The sequence below is a fragment of the Natator depressus genome, chromosome 2 (genome assembly GCF_965152275.1).
Source record: "Natator depressus isolate rNatDep1 chromosome 2, rNatDep2.hap1, whole genome shotgun sequence".
In the NCBI taxonomy this organism is placed as follows: domain Eukaryota; kingdom Metazoa; phylum Chordata; order Testudines; family Cheloniidae; genus Natator; species Natator depressus.
Genome location: NC_134235.1, coordinates 99,222,266 through 99,248,557, shown reverse-complemented (window position 1 = coordinate 99,248,557; position 26,292 = coordinate 99,222,266). Strand labels below are relative to the sequence as shown.

At 40.9% G+C, this 26,292-nt stretch overlaps 1 protein-coding gene across 5 annotated transcripts in view; it reads left to right on the top strand.

The window, feature by feature from the left end:
* The first annotated feature begins 434 nt into the window (after positions 1-434).
* The window catches only part of ZNF516 (zinc finger protein 516), a 130,329-nt gene continuing 104,471 nt past the window's right edge, over positions 435-26,292 (top strand). For 2 of the 5 annotated variants that reach the window (XM_074944730.1, XM_074944734.1), the window contains exons 1-2: positions 436-546; positions 18,545-18,625. The gene's annotated coding sequence lies outside the window, so the exon portion shown is untranslated. Of the gene's footprint in view, positions 547-4,534; positions 4,665-18,544; positions 18,626-26,292 lie in introns of those variants that run through there. The other 3 variants (XM_074944731.1, XM_074944733.1, XM_074944732.1) reach the window with 3 other exon arrangements.

The window sequence follows — 26,292 nt, the reverse complement described above, 5'->3', positions numbered from 1 at the left end:
CTCTATGATAGCTTCCAGTAATTCAGCTCCTGAATGTTTTAGTCATTTGAAAGAAGGTGAGATACATAACAAATCTGATAATGATTCAGTCCTATTAGTGGAATAATTATTTGTATATGACTCATTTCGAGCATCTAGACTTTCCCCGCATTGTACCAGAACTTTGCTGATGAGACAATAGTAGATAGTGTGTGCATTTAATATAGGACAGACCATTCTCCCATCTGGGGGAAGACATCAACCTATACATTGGAGGAAGCCAACGAAAAACAACTGGGATTCGCCAAAGCCAGGCTCGGTCTTTGGTCTGGTAGTCAAAGCAGCCCCGGCTGGCCAAAGGGCAAGGGAAAGTTTGGCGCTGAAGGGGCCCCTGGGTTGGGGCTTGGCATAGAGGGTTTGCAAGTCGCCCCCCCGTCCGCAGGAGTGGAGCTGGCGCAGTGAATCATGTGCAGTTCTTTCCTTATTGCATTCAGCGCATGGTTTCACCTTCAGATTCTTGTTTGTCTGTGTGTCCTTTCCCAAATATTATTACCTTACGCGAACGAGGTAAGGCACAGGGTGGGGTGGAGTGGGGAAAAATCTCTGTAGGATCTTTTTCTTTTTTTGGGGGGGGGGCCGGTTTGGGGGGATGTGGATCCTCTGAATACGCCCGTGGGAAAAACTTCGCTTTTCCAATTAATGGTTAGTCTTACTCTGTAATTTAAGGGATTTAAAAATGGTAACTTTGTACTGTTTGCCGAGAAAGAGATCATTGTTACTGCAGTGGTGGTGCTGTTGGGGGAATTTATGGGCTGTATGAGCCTTTTGGCTTTGTACACTTCGTCAAAGGCGGGGGTGGGGGGGAAAAGAGCTTGAATGCTATATTCATCCATGAAGAAACAAAGAACAAATTGCCTTACTTTAAAGTAAAATGCTTTGGCTAATGAAGGTGGGTGATGGGACTTCAAGCTTTTGAGCCTCGAGTCGCTACTTAAATTATTAAGGATTTTTGCTGGGTAGTATTGATTCAGAATATGCATGAAATGCTTGATGCCTGGGGTGTGTGTGTGTGTGTTTTCCCTTCATTTTTTAGTTGCACTCCCTTCAGCTGCGCGTATATAACTCAACGATAAACATTAAAAGAAGTACACAGCTTATCAAAGGAAGTTGGGGCGGGTGGGGGTGGAAAACAAGTATTCACGGATAGACACTGGAACGCTGAGAATGGCTTGAAGGACAATGTGTAGCAATTACTTCCAGAAGATGAAAATAGCCCCTGGGGTGGGGGTGGGGATGGGGGTGGGAGTTGAATGTTTATATTTTTTAAAAAGGACACAGAGAGAAAGAAGAGTAGAAATAACGCATTTCCAGACATTTTGTGCGATGAAAGCTTTCCTGCTCCCCCTTTCCCCCTCCTTCTCCCACTATCTCCAGTGAGAATTAGCATACCAAGTAGTTGCGAACCTAATTTGAATTAAGATGGTTCGACAAGTTTAAGAAACTTTGCTAAACTCTGTGATAAGAGAACAAGTTGGGATATTACCATAGGCTGAATGTGTCTGGAAACTTGTGTAGAATGACAGTCACCCTGTTGTTTTTGCTCTAAAACCAGCTAACCTCTCCAATTAACTACTCCCGAGAAACCCTGGCATTTAAACTGAAAAGTGCTGGTTAGGAGTCAGCACCATTTGTTATGAACGTTAATAAGCTCCCAGCAGTAGACAAGTATCTTCTGGGGAATGTGCATTGTGTGTCTATGTCCATTACGCATATAGCTAAAGAGCCACTTGGACACTGGATGTTCAAAAATAAATTTGTTCAGACTTCTTCCTAAACATGAACCCTGGTCTTTATTTAATCCAGATGCAGGATTCCACCCCCAACCCCATATTTGCTGCCTTATTGTTGGTTTACATTTTCTGAAAAGGCGACTGGTGTAACCTGTGGAATTTGAAATGCAAATAAAAGCCTGTGGGAGTTGAGGCAGAACAAATCAGCATTTATAAAGTGAAAAAGATTTAATGTCTTTGAAACCATTGCAAGATTTTTTATAAAAACTGAATCGTGACGTCAAGTCGTGTGAGAGAGTTTTTTTTGTAATGTCTGAAATGTGAAGTGCTTACAGGAAAAACAGATTACAAGATTAACATCTGTTAACATGATCGTTTATCTACAGCCAAAAATAGGTCAGTCCTTTCTTAAGGAAACACGACTGCTGGGCGGATGATTAAATAATGAATTTAGACTAATGAGTTAGTTGCAGTCTGTGTGTGTTATAATCTGACCTGTGACAAAAATATTTAATTCAGAGACCTTCGGAGATCATTTATAAGGTCAAAGTCCCTTTTTAGGGAGAGGCACAACTCTCCCTCCTCTTCCTCCCACCCCCTTTTTCTGCTTCTTCTTCTTCTTTCCATTCCCTATTGCTAAATGTTCTCCATCTCCTCCTCCCCCACTGAAGCAGTAATGAATGTTTTCCATCTCCAGTATTGTTAAAGGACACCAACTCTTTCCGTGCAAATGGCTAAGTTTCCTAAGCTCTGGGGTTGTTTTGTCATTAACTGAGACAGTGGCAAAGAAGAATAGGAAACGCCGATGCAAAGTAGCTCTCTGCTTTGCATCTGCCTACCCTCTAGCTGTGATTGACAGCCCGAGCCTCCAATCGCCACTTCTTCCTCTCCATAGCTCTGAGTGCGTTTCTGTTACTGCTCAGACCTAGAACCAGGCTGCTTTATTTATTTACACATACCTTGGTGTGTGTGTGTGGATAGATAGAAATCTGCATAGGTACATCAAATCTCATACAAGACAACCGTATACCTCTGTTAGGTCCATAATAATGAATATGTAAACAGTCAGCATATGAGGAGATTTCAAGTTACAAGTTGAGACCTGCTGGAGGAGAAGAAATATAAAATGATTTCTGGCTATATTTTTACAACAGCGTTGCAGTCATACCTATGTGAGGCAAATGGTGTATTGAAGTCCAAGAGTTACACCCATTCTCAGGTCATCATTGTTGTTTATATCTTTTAGCAATCTTCACAGTACATTATTTTTTTTAAAGTGACTGCAGAGTGCTCTTATGAAAATCACTTTGGGCCCTATGGAGCAATCGATTTTTAGACAGAATTCCTCATTGATTTCAGAGAAGATTGCTGCTGAAAAATTAGAGAGGTCTTTCATACTGGGAAGTAAAACAAAATTATCATGTCTCAAACTTTCTGAAGTTCTTGTAAAGTTTTTTTTTTTTTTGAGGGGGACAGAGTAAATATTTAGTTCAGTGCAAATCCTTGAATTTAAAGCTCATTGCTCCAATAGAATAAAAATGCTGCTGACCAACAGACTCTGAATAATAGTCATTTCTAGACTACACAATAGGCACATTCAGTAAAGGAATGCCTGTCATGAACCATACCAGGTTTTGTGCTTAGTTAATCCTCTACCCCAACTTCGCTCCAAATATTGATGTTATAATTTTATTTTTTGTTTGGTGTATCAAGAATGTGCTACTTGTAAGTGCAGTGATCCAGACCTTCAGTTAGAGTTTAGCATTTTCTGTGCTTACGGGTGGATTGTCATTTATCTGTTGAGTTCTCTCATGTTGTGTAATTGCGGTAAAAGGATGGGTGGGTTAGAGGTAGGACAGTTAAAGGACTAAATGCAACCTTTTGTATAAAACAACTTCCCAATTCACTCCGGAGATGGCCAGAATCACTCCTTGGAGAGGGAGCCCAGAGGATGTCCAAAGAGGAACCTTTATTCTTTGGCCTTGTGCCACATGCTTTATTTCATGCCTGCTGCACTAAATGAGTTAACTACCAAAGGGTTTTTCATTAACTCGACTTGGCAGCCACATATTTAACTTTTTTTTTTTAAAAGAGCGTAACAATTTAAAAACGGATTTGAACACCACAACGTGGAAGACTTTTACTCCTATTCAGCCTATTTTATAATACCAGATTACCTTTGTGTCCCTCCTCTTCTCCCCAACCCCATGGGTCTGGTGCTTTCAGAGAGCCTTGTCGGGATGGGAAAGGCAATTGCTCGACTTTGTCTTGACCGTTGCATTCCTATGTTGCATTAATAGCCTGCATCGCCTGGAGGAGGCCAGAGAGCTGCAGAACACGAATGCAACAAAGACTGCAACGGCTTTAAGATTTGTTGCTGTGGTCGAGGTGGTTTTGCAGGGCTGATGTGGCTGGAAGGTGTGTGTGAGAGAGAAGGGGAGGGTTTGTACCTGGGCTGGCCGCAGGAGGGGAGCGGGCCAACCCCAGCAGCAGCTTGTTGCTGTGTATTCAGTGCCGAGGGAGGGAAGCAGGGAGGAGTTTGGCTCAGGCAGCTCTTGCATTCAGTTGTCCGCCTTTATAATGTAGCCAGGACGTCACAGCCATGCACTGTAACACAAGAAGTTAAAGAGGCAGAGGGGAAGCAGCCACCCCTCAACTTCTAGCCCTTAACAAAGGCAGAGGCAGGCAGGGATCTGTCAGGAGAAACAGGCGCCGAGAGGAGAGGAAAACCCAACTGGGGGGGGGGGGCTCGGAGAGATCCAGGGAGGCGCAATTAATGGAGGAGGAACGTTTTGAGGAGGCGAGGGAGGGGGCAGTTGAGCTCAGGCGGCCCCAGCGCTGCCCTATTGGATTACGTGGGGATCTCGTTGCTGGTGAAGCATAGTGGCGTGCAAGGTAATTTACTTTCTATTTTAAACTCCAGTTTGTTATTGTTGAAGGGAAGGGGGGTGGGGTGGCCGGGGGGAGACTTGTTGCAAGGCGTGGCGTGCCCAGAAATAATTACGTAAGTATTCAAACCGGCTTGGTGGTGTTGCTGACAAGAGGGGCAGTTTGTTCTGATGGCAAGGATGGAGTTTATTCCTGACAATGTATCGATTTGGAAAGCTTGAGGGAAGGGGATGGGGAGGAGGGGGTGAAACAGAGAGAAACATCGCGCTCTCTGTCTGTGGACAGATGAAACTTGCTTGCAAGGAACCCAGATTTATTTCTGGGCGTGGGATAAGGCACTAATACAGTGTAGTTCTGCAAAACAAAGGGGAAGGATGGTAGCTGAATTGCAGTTTTCCTGCGTTCACATTACACTCTTGGTCTTTTTTAAAAAAATATTTTTAAAGCTCTGATAACACAGATGAACTGACACAAGTTCTGATTAGTTCTACTCTATGAGTGAGTCACAGAAAGCCTTTATCTTTCAATATTATGGTGCCACTTTCTCGTTAGTGAAGGGAGGACTTTTATAGTTTGGTTTCAAGTGTTCTCTAGCTGGAATGCCCAGGAGACACTTAAAAGTGGAATCCATTTTTTTAAATGCTATTAACTCCAAAATGTCACACTAAAACAAAGATACTTCATTTCATGTAGTGATGTCCATTAATCAGATAGATGTGAAGTAAATGCCATTTAAAATTGTTCTCTCAAGCTGAAGGCAATAATTATGTTCCTTTCCCCAGTAAAATCTTGTCTGTACAGTAATCAAAATGAAACTGTTTTTCATGTACCAGATAAATATTTGTATAAGCTCTTCAAATATTTTTGATGCTAAGGTAACATAGGCATCAGGCATATGTTTTGGTTGCTGTAGAAGGGAAAAAACCCTCATTTGTGTAGTGTTGCTTCATTTTCTGTCAACATGTCCTTTAGTTGTGTCAAAACAAAACCTGAAATAAACTGTCCTGTTTATGCTTTTGTGTGTGTGTGTGTGTGTATATATGTGTATATATGTATATATATACAAGTTGAATGTAGTCTGTCAGGTGCTGAGAAGAGATAAAGAATGGAATTTATCTGAGGTTTTTCTACTAAAACTGGAAGCTGAAGTTGTATAGGAACACCTGTGGTGTAATTAGTATTACAGTTCAGTTATTCAAGGAGACATCTTTAGTTTCACAAGAATAACTGCCATAGCCATCTTGAATAAGCTCTGGGTAATAAAAGTGATCTGTATGTATATTTGGTTTACTTTGAAATAGTGGTATTATGTATACCTTCACTAGTTCTCAGACATTATAAAAGATTCTTTTTAGTTATATCTAATAATCCTCTTCTGAATTTATTTGCAGGGTCTTGATCCTTTAAAGTCCGATGATGTGGTATCTTGGTTAGCAAGTATTATTACAGATTCTGCATTACTAATGAAAAAAATCAAACCCCAAACTGTGATAAGATTGCATTAATCTGAAGTAGTTGAACGGTGCTGATAGAAAAAAATCTGAGAGAAAATTTAAAGATATTTGAGAATAGCATGGTCTTAAAACACTGACTGATATAACAGATGGGTGTCCAACACTTGTTGTATATCAACAAAGAAGTGGTGCTCATAAATTAGCATAGCTTCTTTCTAAGAGGTTTTATAGCTCATCATGACCTTTTAAATTGCTAAACATTACTAAAACAGTATGCATCAAGAGCTGCAGTCTCTCAGTAAATATGACTGATCTCAGTACTCTGGGAAAATGAAAATAGTTTACATCACTAGTATTAATGCTATCTATTGTTATGACCTCAATAACTGACTTGCTGCCTGGAATGGAGTTATAGCGGTGACATTTAACTTATATAGATTAAAGTTTCCCCACACAGTGAATATCACCTTTAAAAAATATGTAGCTACATCTGATTTTCCTATAAGTAGTCATAGCACAGTACCATCACCAAGATCTAACAAGACCAATTATCATCACAGGAATTTTCAGTGACCAGATAAAAATGATTGTCATCATTCTAAATCAGTGGTTCTCAAACTTTTGTATTGGTGACCCCTTTCACATACCAAGCCTCTGTGTGTGACCCCCCCCCATCTTTTAAATTAAAAACACTTCTTTACATATTTAACACTATTATAAATGCTGGAGGCAAAGTGGGGCAAGCTAACAGCTTGCGACTCCCCCCATGTAATAACCTTGTGATCCCCTGAGGGGTCCCGATCCCCAGTTTGAGAACCCCTGGTCTAAATGTTCTTTCCTGGTCTAACTGCCTGTTAACTGCAACTTTTCTCCATTTAGCTTTACTCCAGCAAACATAGAGACTTTTTTCCCTCCCCAAATATTTCAGAATTATTTGAGAAGGAGGGGGGGAACCAATATGCCTCGCTTGAGTGAAAAATAAGAACCCTTTAAAATATACTTTCTTGGTGACGTTTGTGTAGCATACATCAGATGACACGATGTATGACAGACTGGAGGAGTATAATCAGATGAATGATGTAGATGCTAACTTTTGTAAACTTTGGGCAGTCTATTTATTTAGCTTTGTTAAGGTCATTAAGTGCAGTGGGCCAAATCCCCAGGTGGTGTACATTCATTTAGCTCCATTGACTTTAATGGAGTTACACCAGTTTATACCAGCTGGGGATCCAGCCCGATTACTTTTACACTGTGATTTTTTTCCTACTCCTGTGAAAGAAAATATAATTACCATACTTATTAAGGGCTTGATCCAAAGCCCACTAAAGTCAGTAATAGCTTTGGAGGGCCCCAGTACCGCAAAGACTTATTCATACCCTTAACTTTACACACCATTTACTTAATTGGGATGATTCACAATGTGTTTTAAAAAAAAGCAAGTGTGTAAGTCTTCAAAGGATCTTGACTCAAGTTTGTAGATCCCATATTCAGATTAGAAAATTGTGTTTAGGATGTCCAACTTCATTATGTCTTAACACCATAACAATAGGAAGCTGAAATACAAACTTGATTGCATTCAGCAGGAAGAAACTTGCTTGAGCCTATGTATTTAACTTGTAAAATGTGCTTGTTTACATTTTCAAGACACAAGTGTGAATGTGTACATGTATGCGTTTTAAGGATGAACATGTATTAGATTTCTACCAGAAATGGCATTAAAAAAACCCCACTGTTGTTCTTTTCATAACTGTGTATTGTTTGTCAGTTTGGCAAGAATGTATGAGCCTTTTTATACTTGCTTGTTGCCTAGCTGTCCTCTGATATACATATCCTCTGCTCCTATTGACTTCAGTGGGAGTTGCATGAGTGTATCTCTCAGGGTAAAATTGCGCTCTGTCTATTTCAGTAGCGGAGATTCCAACTGTTTGGAACCATGGTAGCTTGGAAACTATGAGCTATCTTAACTTACTTTTTCTGTAGCCATAAACTGCATCCAGATAATTAATGACTGGATGGCAAAAAACAGCAGAAAGTCAAATTTATTTGATTAGACATCTGCAATATAAATATTTGAACCTTGCAGCAACATTCCTTTTTCAAAGCAGACATCTTACATGATGTAAATGTTTATACATTTCAGTGCTAGGATAAAGCTGTTATGATTCAGTCACTTAGGGCAAAATTCTCTTTTGGGTTACACCAGTGTAATTGCACAGTAACTCCTCTGTAATCAATGCAGTTACTCTGGAGTTACATGGGCATAAATGAGAGCAGAATTTAGCCCTTAATTTCTTAAAAGAAAAAAATGGAACCCTCTGTTTCCCAAGATTTGTACTAAAAACTCTCTCAGCAGAAATGATTTTAATAACCTTGGTATTACTGAGCCCGCTCTAAAATGTACTAGTGGATCATGGTTCAGGTAGTTAACATTGCTATAGCTTTCATTAGTATTGTAGTACTTGCATGCATGTGTTTACTTTCATTACCTGACTGTAATCCTGCAAATGTCCTGTTTCTTGGCTTGCTAAACCTGCTTTCCTGTCTGAGGCCACAGATGATGATTACCCAACATCGATGATTAATTTTGCTATTGCTGTTTACACCTTAACTCAGGTATCAGTAGAGCTACATCAAAATCGGTACACGTTTCCTGTAAACAGTTTCTCCCTCCATTCCAGAAGCTGGATTACAACAACAGTTCTTATGCAAACAGTCTCAGGATATTATGCATGTGTTACTGTGTTTTAAAGGGATATTGGCAAACTCTGTTTGTCTATTTACATGATGATAAAGTTACATATTTAGGGTTGTTAATGAATTCAGTGGTCTAAATTGTTTAAAACCTTATGGGATGAATGAACAGAGGCTTTTAATGTGGATTCAAAATTACTTACTTTGAGCTGAGTATTTAAAAAGTATTTTGACTTTTGCTAGCCTTTCACTAAAATGATGACTTATTGGAAATAATTGAATTAGTATCATCAGTAGAATATTATATTTAACACTTGCTTAAGAAAGTCTACATTTTACTATAGCCAGATATAGAAGCCATAGCCCAAATTTTGCTGTCATGTGTACCGGTGTAAATCCAATGTTACTCTGAATTTACATTGATGTATGGGGGAACACAATTTGGCACATAGTGCTTTGCTTCTCATTAAAGTTTATACAGTTACTAAATACATTTCAAATCTCTAAGAAATGCATATTGTCTCTCTCTTGTCTGTCCGTTTTCTTTACATCTTGCTGTCTGGCATTTGAGCTTTCCTTTCCACATGGTGGCTGTCACGCTTATGTCTAGAAGGAAATCTTTTCCACCAGCACATTTCCAAATTGTAAAGTAGTATAATTTTGTGACTCCCAAAAATTTTAAGTGCAGTTTCTGAAGTGATCTAGCTTTTAATCTTTTTTTTTTCAAAATGAAATGGAAACTACAAAGCATGTACAATTGCAGTCTGCAACTATTTTTAGAATTCAGACATGTTTAGTATATACTACAGTGATGAAAACAAATACTTAACACACAGGGTAATGGCTGGATACAGGTTATTTAAAAAAAACAACAAAACAGCATTTACGCCAGCGACACTACATCTATTTCATATATATTCACTCTGATAGATTGCTTCTGGGTTTTTTTTTTTTTTTTGGTCAGTAGCTAATGAAATAATATATTTCATGAAATTACTGAAAAAAATGTAAAGAAGATATGAAAGATCAATTCATCAGGCAGTTCTGGATCTAAATGTTTGCTGAAAATAAGACCAACTAATGTATTTTAGTGTTTTCAAGGCACATGTACATATTTTTCTTTTCCAGCAGGTAAAGTAAAAGGAAGACTATTGAGTTGGCATGTCACTTTTGCTCATGTCAGATCAGGCTCCTTGATATGGCTGCACTATTATTAATTTTTTCCCCCTCTGTTCATTTAAAAGGATGGTGAGCAGGGAAATGGTGTTAGCTTTCAGGACATACTGTGACAGACTGATGGAAATTGAGGTGCTGTTTTTATTTTTAATTTATCTATCAACCCTGATTTAAAACATTCCTTAGGTTTCAGAGTTTTTTCCAGTAGTATGACACTTTCCAAAATGTGTCTTGATCACAGTTATAGTTAAAATTAAAAACATTTTCCATGCTTGTCATGTTAAAAATAGATTTTTTAAAGGAAATTATTCATGTTCTTTGTTTTAAAAAGGGCAACATGTGTGTTTCTTCACCATATGGTAGCATTTAACCCATATTATATGAACTGACTAGGAGTTGCATTTAAGTGTTGATTTATTTCAGTACTTCAAAATGTTCTTTGTCTGAAATCTAGTACAGTAAATGATGCTTTTAAGGTTGTGCAATGGAACTCTGGGTTTAGCAGTTGTAGTTTGCTGTTACAATGATACTAGGTTAATGAGTAAGCATTTTTTTTTATTCTCTCTCAAATAATTTCCTTAAAGAATAATCCAGCTCTGAATGTTGAAATGATTTGTGGGAAGACTTATTCACAATAGTCAGTGACACAACATAGTGTCAAGAGTTCCAGGGTGAGATGTTGCAGTCTCTGCTGGCTGAAACTAGAGCTACTCCTTTGATGGCTGAGGATATGCTAAGCAAGACTTAGTTTTAGTGCCCCAATAGTCTGCCCATTTTAAAAGGTGCATTCTTGTTCATTTTGGGTTAGACTGTGAAGTACGTATGTTGGTGAGCAGGCCGTTATTACCAACTCCAAGTATTATAAAACCATCAGTCAGCTCCCCAAAAATCATGGGATTTTTTAATTTTTTTACTTTTAAAGAAAATACATTTTGAGTTCTTTTGTTTCCTTTTTGGTTTTTTGAGCCTTTAGGGGTCACATTTTCAGTCTTCACTGCAGCCATGAGGGCTAGATACTTTTACAGTAAAAGCTGAAATTCTCCTATAGTTATTTGACTCCGAGAATTTGGACTTTAATGAAACACCAAATATTATTAGACTTGTGATAAAATTGTCAGAGTTGGCGACATTTAGTTACTTACATAAAGTAGTCCCATTGATCTCAGTGGAACTACTTGTATGAGTAATCCATTTGCTCTCCAGCATGTGTAAGGGGTTCACAGTCTGTCCCTTAGTGAGGTCTTTTGTGGCCTTAAAGTATACCCTTGAGTAGAAAAATATTCCAACATATCTGTAATGGTGCACTGTATAAAAGATATGTTGGCTTCTTGTAGTTTCAGATTGTATTCTTAATAAATTAATTTGTACTATAGTGATTGCAAGTACATGGTACACTTCTTAGATCATTGGAAGAGCTCTGTATAATATTCTGTTAACCTCAGTAAAATAAAACATGAAATAAGATTTTCAACCTCCCTCCAGTTTTGAAACCATTGAGGTGTGCATTGGGGAGAATCTGTACTCCACAGCATTATGCTGTCCTCTTGATACCTCCTTGAATGCCACTACAGGTTTCATATATTTTCATACCTGGTCCCTTGCAATGTCCTCCCTATTGTTGTTTAACAGCAATACCTTGTTGACACCATATTTAATAGTAATATTAATGTTGATTTCAGGGACAACGTATTTCAAGGGAAAAAAGAGATACATGTGTGTTCACTGATTTTCAGGAAAACCTGTAGGGACAGAAAAAATACATGCTGCATGTAGATAAGCCCTGGTTCCTTTTCTTATTTTCTAGATGAGTTTTACCTCTGTAAGTGAACGCTATGAACCGTGATGCATAATTTATATTGACATTAACAGTGATACTAGAGGAATGTTTTAATGCCAGTTTGAGAAAATACCACAGTTAATGTTGATAACCCTGGTTCCATTACATTGAAATTGATTTTAGTAGAAACATCCATGCCTTTGGCATGACCATAAGTGGTATGATGAAATAATTCACTATTTTTCATAATGCCAAGCATATTGGAGAGATCATGTTATCATGAACAGTGCACACCAGGTGTCAAATGACTTGACAGATATACAGCTTCACTTATGAATGGTTCCTTCCAATTAGAAAGTAACAGTTTTGAAGGGATCAACGGAGGAATTGGAGTCTCTGAATTCTGTAATGTCAACAGGTGTGTTTTTGCTGCTGTTATTTATTCAGCTAGTTTTTAATGAGCCACAAAACTATTTGGTAAATCTTGGGCAAAGTTAGAAAACAATACTACATGAAAATCGTGGGGATTAATAGTTTAGTGGTAGGGATTAAAAGTGGTCTCAGCAAATTACCCTGTTGATAGAGAAGCCAGAATCTGTTAATGGTATTACAAACGGATTGGTTTATCAGTCAGTTATTTTCTAGGTTGATTAGTGATTATAGGTTGCTCTGTATTTGTACTACAAAAGTAAATTGTGTTGGGACTGCTAATATTCCACATACAGTTATTTTAAATATTCAAAGCAATGTCAGATAACTTTTCAATACTTATTTAGATGGGCATCAGCTGTGGCCAGAATTTTCCAAAGTGGATGCTTATAGTATTTGGGTACCAAATAGGTGATCTGACTTTCCGAGGTGCTGAGGAATGGAAGGTATAAGTGCTTGGCATCTCTGAAAATCAGGCCATCTATTTAAATGCTTAATTTTAGTGCTGAAATTTTTGGCCTGTGTCTTTATTTGTTTCTTTGCAGAACCTTAGCATGTGTTGCGTGCTTCTGATAATCAAAATAATGTGCACATTCTTTTAAACCAGTGGTTCTCAACTTGCGAGTCACAACCCCAGAGGAGGAAGAGAGTTATGAACAGGTGTCAAGGAATGGTGATCACTCTGCCCTTCCCATTTTGCTGACTGGGGAGTCCCAGCTAGCTGAGAGTGGAGGGGGCAGGAGTAAAAGTAATATTAAAGTCTTACCATTATTGGGACCAGCTCCAAGCCCCCGGAAGGGGCGGGGCCTCGGGTGGAAGGGGTGGGGCTGGGGGGGTCAGTTTCCCTGAGCCAGCCCATCCACACTGCCTGGCCCGCTCTGCTCCAGCTGCTATCGCGGCAGCGGCGACTGTGAGCCCTGGGACCTTTTAAATTGCCGGCCCCAGGGCAGCTGCCTCCCCTACCCCCAGTCACCGGCCCGAGGGGTGCAAAAGGGGCAGTGATGTTAAAGCGCTGCATACAGGCTGGTACCGGCTTCTTACCGGCATGCTGTAGCAGCCTGTACAGGCTTACTTTCACCCCTGGGAGGGGGGTCTTGGTATAAACTTGGACAAGGGGTTTGAGGTATGGAAGAGGTTGGTTGTTTTAAAGAGTGACTCTTGTGTGCTATCTTCTAATTTTTATACATAAAAGTCTCTTCCCATGTACCAATATTTCATGTTTTTACCATTCATACTTACATTATAGGTCACATGCGCCTCTATGCCTATGCATACAACACTTGGTATAATCTGAGAGTCTCCCTGACAGAGAGGAGTCACAATGGAGTCCTTCAGATATTTGCTGCATCTTTCTATGCTTGTCTTGGGAGATACTGTTGCTTTCACTTTACTGCCTTGCGCTGATCTGTAGTCTATAGGCTTTTCACTATTAGCTACATTGCGGAAATGCAGTTGTTTGCCACTGGAAGTGAAATGGCAGATAAAGAAAATTGCCAAGTATGATACTTCTTAGACGCGTCTGGAGCACTGCAAGGAAGATTCACACACTAGACAAAATCCTAATTGTTCTCTAATAGTTTGGCTCTTACAAGAGAAGAAGGGCAGGATTCCAGTGCAAGCAAAGAAATCTCAAAGTGGTTTAGACGGAAAGTGGAAGATCAGGGTTGCTGCATAGAAAGCTGGAGGTTGGGCTGCCAAATTTACTTGTTCTCATGTTAGATGAATGAATAGCTGCAAGGACATTAGCGAGTTGAGTAGTTTGAGGGGAGGAAAAGGAGTGGAGTCCTTGAGAAGTGTCATAAAAGTTAATTCCTTGCCTTTTTAATACCAGTCTCCTTTTTCTTCTAATTAAAAATCTAATACTCCTGAAAACATTCAACATTTTTAGTTATTTTGAAGGAGCAGCCCTCTTAGAGTGATGAGAAGGATCAAGGCTTGCATCCTCAAAGAGTGTAGGAGGAGATAGATGGTTAACCTTGCTCTTTTGGGTACAGTGTGTGAATTTTGCAGCTCTGGAGTACAGGAGATCAGACATAGAGAGAGCAAAATGAACACAGTGAGAGATTAGTTTTTCTTTGACAGGGTTCAGGGTAGTGGCAGGAACAACAAGTCTGCCTGAATTTTGGCTTGGGTCCTATCTCTTCCATAACCTAATTATGTAGACTGTGACAGGTTATTAAGCAGCATATGGGGACCCTTCATTCTCTCAGCCAATTCTAAGATGGGAACAGTGCCATTTGGGTCACATAAGTCTCGAGAGAGAGAGAGAGGTTACAGTCTGGGAGCCTTTGTCTTCTCTTTCCCCTTTTCAAGAAGATGCATGCTTTTCTCAGATCTCTAAATAAAGGGAAGAGACAAGGAGATATGTGACAACTAAGAGGATATCAGACATCAAGCACATTTTTGTTGTCCTTTCACTTGGGTTTGCTGAATGTATTTTAAGGAAGTGCATGGCATTTAAAAGGCTGAAATCCATCTGCTTCACACTGTGATTGAATTTAGTCTCCACTTTTGGCATAATAATTCTTCATAGGACAATTGAATTTTCCTCAGTAACTTTTGAAAAAGAAAATACTTGCTGCCTTTGCAGAAGAAACACAAATATTTTTTTTTAACCCCTCTCCCCCCCACCAAAACAAACCAACTTTACCCTGATTTTCTCATATTCCTTTGGGGTTTGTGCAGACAGTGGTTGTTTAGCTAGAGGAGCCCACACTTCTCCCATGCTAGGACACACACATTCTGATAACATCTTGGAGCTAGGCCACTTTTGAAATTCTGAAGTTGAACACACACAGTCACTCCTCTCATTCAGGATAAACTAACAGAACTCTGCCAAGATTAGTTGATGGAACTGTCAGGTTCTGTCAGCTGCCTCTGTTTTCCAGTGCGGAAAGCTTGCTTTGCTACCTCACCAGCTTTCCTTTGCTACCTCACCAATAGGGAGCTGGGCTTGGGCAGCAGCAGGTAAAGGAAGAGAGGGAGGAGGCAAAGTGAGTGGGGTCTGAGCAAGGCTTTGGCGTGAATGGATGATTTAATAGGAGATGCTTGTGGGTGGGATCCATTTCTATGCAGGGCTGCTGGGGTTGTTCCGGGAACCCAGAGGCTCTTTATTTAGGCACCAGTGTAGAGACACTTGACCTGAGCTCTGTGGCACACCGTGCAGCAGCACTGTGTGGAGGGGGTTGTTGGATTGTCTTGTGTTTTGGATGGTGCCTAGCACAGTGAGAATGTGGTCCGTGACTAGGACTCCTAGGTGTTACTGTAATACAACTGATGCATAATAATAATGGGCAGAGTGGGGAGGGTGAGGAGTGGAGATCTGGGGGGGTTGGGGGCAGGGGAGGGAGAGTGGTGCATAGAGAAGGAGGGGCCAGAGCAGGGGTGTGTGTGTGTGTGTGGTGGGGAGAATGGAGAGGAGTTCCACTTCGATTAACCACCTGTGGTTCATCAGAATTTAGATAATCTCTGATGACTCACTTACGGTTCATCAGAGTGCACATAGATCTTCTCCCCACTGCTCCTTGCTCCTCACATACTATTCTCACACAGCCCTGCTCTTTCATATGCACCCTTGGTCTGCACCATGACTCCTCCTCTCTGGCCATATTCAGCTTTTAAACACTGACATAGAAAGCCTGAGTAGTCGGGGTGGGGGTGGGGTTGTGGGTTGAGGAAGCGTATTGAGGCGTGGGGCTGTAGGGAGACATGAAGTGGCGCAATGGGAGCAATCTGGGTCATGCACTGGAGGCTATGGGAGGAATTGGGCTGTGCCAGGGAACAAGGGGAAGGAGTACAGTTGGGGGGCAGGGTATATGCTTATCTTGTATTCATCTGAGTAACGTTTAGCATTTGCAGAGATTTCTTAAACAAGTTTCATCAAACACACACTTTTTTTTTTGTTAACACCAGTTACAGCTGCTCAAGAGTTCATACCACCAACTCATTCTTAAGAGAAATCAGGAGTCGAGTCACTAGTTAAGTACACACACAATCTTTGAAATCTACAGTTGTGATTACCTTTTGCATATCCTCTGCCCACACATGCCACTTCCCTTCACAACCCTAACTCTAACCAGAAACATTGACGGTTGAAAGAAGGAAACATTGGTCTTTCTCATAACATCACCGTAATAACATTGCTATAAACATAAACTATAACAAAACAATAAACATGATACAACCTTTTCCACTTAAAAAAATTCCCTTGATTAACAATCATCCAGCAGAACCCACTTAAACACAGCCATTTACCCCTTACACACTAAACACCTACACTTCTGTGTGACACAAGTTCAACATTTTAGACAATTAGAAAAGCTCCATTTCTAACCACTAGGCTTGGTTGGAGTTAAATTATGATTATTTCTTATTTGTATTATAGTAGCTCCTAGTGGCCATGATTGAGAGCAGGACAGAGCTCCATTGTGCTAAAGCTAGGTGATGTACATACACAAAGTCAGAGTCAGTCCCTGACCTTGCTGGCTGTATCTTTTGTGTGCATGTGGTTATATGGATTTGTTAAATGTGTCATTGACATTCTTCAAGGCATATCTGCTATCAAGTTAAATGTTAAGAAATAGCTGGTAATTACCAAAGACCTCTTCAAATTAGTATTAAACTATCACAAATTAAATAAAATCTGTGTAATCTCAAAATTACTGTACATTTACCAAGCAGTTAGTCAGAGAATGGTGAAATATCTGGCTCCATGCTGACATTTGAAAGATGTGCTGTTTGTGGAACCTGGACATTTGGCAATAATCTTCCTGGCATCAAACGCGATCTGGATGGTCATGCTGTGGAAATGCTTTCTGTTTTTCTCAAAAATCAGCTGGTGCCACACAAGGAGTGTGAGTGCCATCACATCGTTCCTAGGACTTCTAGGAATGATAGAGAGGCCTTAACTGATTATTCTGTTGCTGTTGGGGAGTGCTTAGACACTTGATAGATGCCTGAATATCTTGGTTGTTGAGGAAATGAGTTTACCAGATACCAGGAGGCTGATTTCATGCTTCATAGTGAAAGGGCACAGAGTACTTTTTGAAGAGCAGGAACGGGGAAACATTGGGCTTGACTTGATATGTAGAATGCATTCACGTAGGCTCAAAGTGTTTGCACACTCAGAGTGGGTAGTATGGTGTACACAAGCCTTCTATCTTTGTTCAAACTTGAATGGAAACTTTTAAACAATTGAAACTTTTTTTTATAATATCGGGATATTCGTGGGTTATGCAGCATACTTAGTCCTCACATAGAAGTGAACCAAGGGGTCATTTCTGTACGTTCTGTGAACCAGATGCAGATGGGAATAAAGCAGTGGAACTCCCTGGGCAGCCTTTGGGCCAAATTCAGTGATGATGTAAATAGTGGTGTAAATTAAAAATTGGGCAGAAATTTGTGCTTGTTGCAAACTAGTGGAATTTGTACCTATTTGGCATTGATTGGGAGCTAAGTTTTCTGCTCAGTTACTCTAGATTTATATTGGTATAACTCCATTGACTTCAGTAGTATAATTGAAATTTACATCTGAATAAGTGAAGTCAGCATTTAGTCCGAGGTCTGCAAAATGAGCGTAATCTATATGCGTACAGAAGATGTGGTGGGGGCAGGTAGCCACTTGTAGCAGGAAAACTAATTAAGAGGAAGAGATAAGATAATGGAGGACTCCAGGTTTCAATGTAACTTGCATCATCTTCAGCACTCCCAGATGTAGTCCTGGTGTAAGCAAGGGCAAACTTTGCTTACTCCCTTTTCTGTAGGTGCTGAATTTGGTTCCCATAGAATACAAAATCAGTGTAATTTAAACTCCCTTTCTGATCGTAATTCTGATCTCATTTATTCCAGCTGTGTAATTTACACTACCACACACATCACTGCTGAACTTGGCCCGTTTGTGTGAGCGCATATTCTTCTGTATGCATACGCACACAAAAAATATGAAATTCAAGGGCTTGACTGTGTAGCCCCTACTGACATTAGTGAGTACTTACTACTCACATGAGTAGTCCCATTGACTTCAATGGGACTTCTCATGAGAAAGTGCTCGCCAGTTTCAGTAATGATTGCACAGTCCTGTCCTAAGTGGGGGTAAAATTGCTCAGTAGTCCTTGTATTGGTATTTCCTTCAAAAAGAGGTTTAGTATTACAGGGCTGTACTCTTACAAGTGTAAGATTTGCATGTTGTTTTCACTTCTGCCACCAGCATCAGCAATCATTTAAAAATGGAACTGAGGAACGTGTATGTAAAAATCTCATACACAGTACATGGAAAAATACAATCTGTTGTTACACAGTTATCTGAAACTGAGTAAAAGATAAAAATAAATATTCCTTTTCTTCCCTTTTCCCCCTCCCAGGACCTTCTTTCTGTCTGGCCAAATTTCTGTCCTTGGTTACATGCCGACAACCTCATTGAAATTGGAGGGGTGTAACTAAGGGTAAGTTTTGTTCCTCTGTGTATACGGGAGGTATAGATGTGTGTTATATGAATGAAGTAGGAGCTGGTTAATTATGAAAGAAAAAATGGCACATGAATGAAATACAGGTTTAGGAATTGAGAAGAGCTAGGGTAACATTGTTTGCCTAAAGATGTCATCAGGGCACAGACATGCTGTGTATTTTCTTTAGTTGCTAGAATATGATAAAAGAATAACTTGTTAAGTAACATCAGAGAAATGTACTTGCTCAGGAGACCAGCAGTAAATGTACAATACAGTAAATGCCAAAGGCAAGGATTCAATTTAATAGTGACTTAAGAACCTTGCAATAGTTCAGAATTTTGCTTTCCACATTTCATGTCTTGATAAAAGAGCAAAAGAGTTGACTTTTTTTTACATCTATAAGAAACAGTTCCATTTTACAGAAGATATGCATTGGTTTTACCAGTCTTTAGTTTTAAAGATTATACCTGGACAAACTTCCTAACATTGTAATTGTTACAATTTATGGGGGGAGAGAGAGAGACACACACACACACAGAGTAATGTAACAGATTTATATTCAAATTATAAAGGTGTGTGGTGCTAATCAGAACCAATAGGTACTCTAAGGCATCTTTACTTTTCCAGTTGGGTTTTGAACTTTTGGACTACTAAATTTTATTTTCTTGTTAAGAGCCACAGTCAGTGGAGTCAATGGAGTTAGACCAGGAATTAATTTAACTAATTTTTGTTAAATATTCAAGGGTGTTTTTTTTTTTCTAGTTTGATTTTTAGATTAGTTTAAAACAGGTCAGAAATTAAACTGGTTTAAAATCTTTGGCTCGGGGCATCCATACTGCCACCATTTTCAATCAAAATAATTGCCACCAGTATGAGGCTTGGAAATGCTTTCCGTACTTTAATGGTTTGGCCCTGATATTCCACCCTAATCCATGTAGGCAGACACTAGTGGCCCCACTGAAGTCTGTGCAAAGGTTTGCTCACACGGGTCATCTTGTACAGTCGGAGGCTTGATTTCAAATGCAGCCATTTTTTGGCCAGTTTTTGAACTCAAACTCATCACACTGATTTTCATGAACTTTTTAACTTCCAGAGTATTTGAATGTGAAAAATGGGTTATTTACTTTAAATAGTTTCCCTTCTATGTTTGTCTTGCTATCTGCTATCCAAAAAGATTATATTGTATGCATCAGTGTAATGTATCCATTAGTTTATGGCTCCAAAGTCTTCCTGGAAGTGTCACAAATCCACAGGGTCCCTGAGTGCTAGATTTAGTATTTGAAGCTCAGATTTAGTTTTAAAATCTATAAAACGTCTGTTCTCATACAGCAGCCAACCGGGTGTGCTTTCCGAGAAGCTCAAGAGCTCAGATTATTGTTTCCAGAGTCAACTTTAATTTATGTTTAGTCAAATCCATCTTCAAGGGTTACTGTCAACTTGAAAAATCACATTTGCCTGAACATTTTGTACCTAATGTAGTTAAAAGCATAGTTACTCCTTACAACCAAGACAGAGCTTTACAGGGGTTAGAACTGTGGCCTTAGTGCAAATGATCCTTGGGTCCAGTTCTTCCACCTGGAAATCTGAAGGAAACTAAATCATATCTATGACAGGGGTCGAGCCAGTAACTCAGTATGGAGAGTGTTTCTCAAATGAGGTTGTGCATTTATTAGGAAAAAGTGGAGAAGAAAAAGAATTTGGATGGGTCGGGGCCATTCAGTAACAAACATAGCAAAATGAAATAAAAATCTGGTATATTAAATAATCAGACAAACTGTAGCAGTGGCCCAATTCTCATTCCTTTGCCCGGCTACCCTAAGTGCTGCAGCATGATGGCATCAGTGATCAGGCGGAAGTGAGTGTGGCTCAATTGTGCTGGTGTGACTCCCCTACCTGAGTTCACTTGCAGAGGCCTCTCTGTGTCCTAAGGTGATGCCAGGATGTCCTTATCCACATCCTTGATGCTGCCTGCCCATGCACTCTTAAGGGGCACATCACTCCTGAGAGCCTCCACTCCCTGCTACACTCAGGAGCCATCTAGATGCTGGGATGAAGTGACAGCCAGGAGACCTGGTCACACACACAATACCTGGGATTACTAGAGCTGAAAGGAATTAGTAAGAAAGTTATTTTTCTCCGTGTATTTTGTTCATTTATGCATGGTCACTTTCATTTTCTTCTGTAGGTAAATTTCTTCATTGCTGAAAAGATCCTTATAAACATTGATAAGGAAACAGAAAATAGTTTTCATTTCATGTTTTTAAAAAGAGGTAACTCCTGCCCTCTCAAATTATAAGGTGCTTTATCAGAATCAGGATTTCTTTTTTTTAAATTAGACACGTTTTCAAAAAGTTTCAGGTTACAGAGTCCCTTCAAACTTTTTTGCTGACAAGACTTCCTTGCTTGAGCAAAGTTGAATTGCTTTTATGGGTGCCATCCAAAATGGCTGCTTAAATCAATGGGAGTTTTGCATGAGTCAGTCACACCTATTTTTATCAAAACTACAGTTTTATTGAGATTAGCCACTGTAAATGCCCAAGACTGGTGCAAATGGAGATTCAGACTCCATGGGATGATGAAATATATGCAAATCTTAAGCACATAAGCAAGACTGATGGATTCATTTAATCACATTTAGAGATCCAGGGGCAGATCAGAGCATGGAATTTGCCCCTCAGTTTGAATGGAGAAAACTGTTCATGTTGCAAACAAAACTGAAATTCAGATCTTGCAAAGATTAACACGCCTTCTTACCATTTCAAAATGTTAGTAGCCCCATTGACACTTCAGTGGGACTATTCACAGTGCACAGATTTAAGCAGTGTAAGTCTTTGCAGGGAGTGGGCCCAATTTCTTTTTAACCCCTTGACGCTGGGAGTCAGGTTTATTGATTAAGTATGATTCTTATTGCTAACAATGTGCTATGCAGACACCACCATTCCATCAAATTAATATTGATTTCTATTATAGGACAAGGGACATAACTGTCCACTTAAACAATGAGGAGTCCGCTGGCACCTTAAAGACTAACAGATTTATTTGGGCATAAGCTTTCGTGGGTAAAAAACCCACTTCTTCAGATGCATGCAACTGTCCACATAACACCCAATGCATATGATGTGTTTTTTTTCCTTAAGGGAAGAAGAAAATATCAGTGCTATTTAAATATGACATTTTCCATATCTACTATATTTAGATTGGAATGTTACAGAAATAATCACTGGGCTGACACAGTCCTTATTTTATTCGCCATTGGTTTATTTCCCAGTTTGTTTCTATCTGTACATGAGTAAAATTTTCAGAACCACTTAAGACAGCTGAATCCCACTGACTCTGTGTATGTTATGCATGAGGTGTGTTTCCTCTGCTCACTTATACTTGCTCACGTTAGCTCTCATTAAGCTAGCGCAAGTATAAGTAGCATGGGCAGCAGCGGTGGAGGCATGGCTTAGCTGTGCCAAGTACATACCTATCTGTTTCAGATGGGTTTGTACTTTGGATGGCCAAGCCTCTGCTGCAGTTTCCTGCGCTACTGGGACTGTGTTTCTATTTATACGTGCACTAGCTTGATGAGAGTTAGCATGGGTAGGTACAGGTGAGCACACCCCTACCTTGTAGTGTAGATGTAGCAAATGAGACTTAGGCTCCTAAACCGTACAGGTGCTTTTGAAAACTTTACATCCGTACACTCGAGTGATTCAGTGTTAGCTCAGCTAAAGTAAACTTGTTTGTGGTGGGCATGGCCATTTTGGGCAGAACTCAGCCAGCTGAAAGCTTCATGAGAATCCATGAAATGGGCTAATCATTGTGGTATCTAGGCTGCAAAGACTAAATCAAGAATCACATTGGGCCAGTGTTTTGTTTCAGGTTGGGTTTATCTCAAATGAGATACTTTGGTTTGTCATACCAAATCAAAATGTTGCATTTTTGGCTCAGTTCGATATTAAACTGTGTCTTCCCTGATGGAAGCCTGATGAGAACCCTAATTCAGGTTCCTCATGCCCCTCTCCACCCTATGGGCCAGGCTCCCATGCTGACTGAATCTCTCGTGATGCACCTATGGATGGATCCAGGAGGCACCTAAACTGTCTCTTTCATATGAGGCGTTGCACTGATTCAAGAAAACATCGTTTCACGTTGAACTGAATCAAAACTAGACATTTTGATTCGGCAACGTTGAAATGTTTAATTTTGATTGGGAATGTTTTGATATTTCCAAATGGAAAGTTTTGTTTTTTCCATAACAAATAAACATTTGCCACAGAAAGCAGACATTTTTCACCAAAAATTTTGTTTAGTTGAAATCCCAGTTCTCCATCGAAAAACAGATTTGATGGAACATTTTTGAGCTGCCCTAGTATACTTTTTTATTTAAGAAAAGATATCTGAGAAATCTTCCTCTTCTGCATGAACAAAAACTCATAAAATACAGCTGATTATCTTAAAGCAGCAAGAAAATATTAGGGAGTTGGGGGCTGGAGAGGGAGGGAAAAACAGCCTGTATTAGTGTAATTGTGATTAAAATTAATGAAATAACAAATTCATAATATTGTGTTTATAGCATGCTATTCCTATCTTAGTGTGGCTTGCTCTTTCACCATTTAAAGCAGGGCGGGCAAACTTTTTGGCCTGAGGGCCACATTGGGTTTTGGAAATTGTGTGGCGGGCCGGTTAGGGGAGGCTGTGCCCCTGCCCCCTATCTGCCCCTCCCCCTTTTCTCACCCCCTGACGGCCCCCACCCCCGGGACTCCTGCCCCATCCAAGCCCCCCGGTTCCCTGATGGCCCCCCTAAGACTCCTGCCCCATTCCCCCCACCCCCCCACTCCCTGTCCCCTGACCGCCCCTGGAACCCCTGCCCCTGACAGCCCCCCATAGCCCCATCAACCCCCCCTTTGTGACTACCCCCCTGAACCCCTGACCCCATTCAACCCCCGTTCCCCGCCCTCTGACCGTCCCGACCCCATCCAAAGCCCCGCCCCCTGACCACCATCCCGAATTCCCCTGCCCTCTGTCTAACCCACCCTGCTCCCTTACCGCACAGCACAGAGAACCGGTGGCTGGCGGCGCTACAGCCGAGCCGCCCAGAGCGTTGCGCCGGTGTAATGTAGTAAATTGCTCTCCATAGGTGCTACCACTAGCATGTTCCTACGCGGAGCAGTTTAATACGCTACGCCAGCAGCATGGTGCGCTGAGGCTGCGGGGGAGGGGGAACAGCAGGGAAGGGGCCGGGGGTGAGCCTCTTGGGCCAGGAGCTCAGGGGCCGGGCATGGGGGTCCTGCAAGCTTGATGTGGCCTGCGGGCCGTAGTTTGCCCACCTCTAATTTAAAGTCACAATTGTCATTTCAGTTGCATTATCAGTAAGGTTGAGAGAAGGTATGCTTAATACCTCTGCTCATCAGACTCCATCTTGTTGATCTCTAGTACACATATACATAATTTCTCTGAACTTGTCCTATATCAGTGCATACAAGTAGCTTTACTTTTTACCTTTGTCTCTTTCAGCTAATGTAGATAAGAGAAAAGCAGGTTTTCTTCTTCTGCTCTTTAGACCAAGGGCATGCTGACTTAATTAACACAGTAGTTTCCTGACTTCAGCAGGTGGAAGTAAGCCTCTTAGTGGTTATGCAGAAGAATTTTAATTTGCAGTTAGACTTTTAGGTAATTATGCCTGCCTGCCTTAGGGTTATAAAAATCACCAGCTCAGTGGGTTTTATCAGATTTTTTCAGGTTCTTAGAACAAAACATTTATTTGAGAATATGTTGATGCTAGAAACATAAAGCTCTAATTTCAGTTGATAAAAGAAAACTTCAGTTATTCTTAAAAGTTAAAAAGGAAGTGATGAAACACCAAGATTCTTGGTGTGCTGATAAGGAAATTACAAGAAAGTTAGAAGCCTAGAGAAGAAGGAGGAAAAATGGAAGAGTCATTGGTGATTGGAGATAGGGGCATCATGAGAGGGTGAAATCAACTGTGTTTGGATGTTGAAGAGAGGGGAATCATTAAAATTTTCATCTGTTACGGAGGGCTTTGTTTGCTAGAATGTAGAAATTTCTGGTGGACAGATAACATTGTTTTAAATAAAGATGGCTAGCTCCTCTTTGAGTCTACGTAGTGTTGAAGTCACTGAATGATTGTTTCTGATTCTGATGGTTGTAAATGTAAGAGCTGCTGATTAATATGTCAAACAGGTGATTTATATTTTGTCATTGCCAAACATCATTGGATGAATTTATCTGACTCAGCGTGCCAGTAGTTGAAAGACATGCTAGGAAATAAGTGATTGAATGAAGTTAAAAAAAAAAAAAGGTATTATTTTCAAGTAACATGTACACATGGTTAAGTAGCAAGATGTAAATAGCTTTTGAGTAGTTCTCTGACATCAGTTTCACTTAGAGCAGGGTGGCTGTTCATTTTTAACACCCCAAAATGGAAAATACCTGTCAGTATTTATACAATAAAAGTTGCAGCCTTCATTTATGCTAATAGCATTGCCTACAACATAGCAAAAAATGGGCAGTTTAAAGAAATGATGGAAGCACGTCACCCTGGAAAAACTCCTCACATGCCTGCTAGTACATTCTGCAAATGAAAAATCAGAGGAAAAATTAAAGGAAGGACTGTAGAAATAAATACTGGTGTTATGCAAGAAAACAGGAGAAATGATTCAGTAATAGCTACAAGTATTCAGACCACGGGAGGGGGGAAGCATCCCCACTTATAGGGCTGATTCTATATCTTAAAAGAGACTGCCAAATACTGTGTCCATTTTGTTGAAGATGTCATCTAAAAATACAGGGAAAGTATGATGGGATGGTTTTGCCATTTGCTTAGATGACAAAGATAATGAAAAAATTAAAGAACTTCTCAGGTGCAGTCATGCTAACTTCGGACATATGGATGTCAGTACCCTATTTAAAGCTCAGTGAGAAGGCTTACAGTTTTTTCCACCACCACCACCATCAGCCTCATGGTTGGTTGACTGAAAAAGGAAAATTGATGCCCTAGCCCAGGGATTGGCAACCTGTGGCACGCGTGCCAAAGACAGCACGTGAGCTGATTTTTAATGGCACGCTGCTGCCTGCCGGGTCCCAGCTGCCGGCCCTGCTCAGCCCGCTGTCGAACCCAGGCCGGGACCCCGGCAGGTAGCAACGTGCCATTAAAAATCCTGCCCGCCCCAGCCTGTTCTTCTCCACCCCCCTGTAGGGGCAGGGTGAAGAAGCTTGGTCCTGCCGGCTGCTGCTGCAGGGCAGGCAAGGTCCCCCCTCCCAGGCCTCTTCCCCCAGCGTGCTGGGCTCCTGCCCCTCTTCCTGTCCCTCCCTGCCGCCGATCAGCTGATGGCCCTTGCGAGGGAGGGGGAGAAGCGGAGTCGCAGCGTGCTCGCTGCTCCGCAAAGGAGGCGGAGAAGAGGTGGGGACGGTACCTTCGGGAACAGGGGGTGGAATCAGGGCATATCCCCTCCAGCCCCCTGCCTTGAGCCGCTCTGGGCAGGGGGCTGGGAGCACCCCCAGCCCTCTGCCCTGCACCCCCCACACTCCCCCTGCCCTGACCCCTGCACTCCCCTCACACACCCGTAGCCCTCTGCCCTGACCCCTGCACTCCCCTCACACACCCGTAGCCCTCTGCCCTGACCCCAGCACCCCCCCACATACCCAGCCCCCCCCAC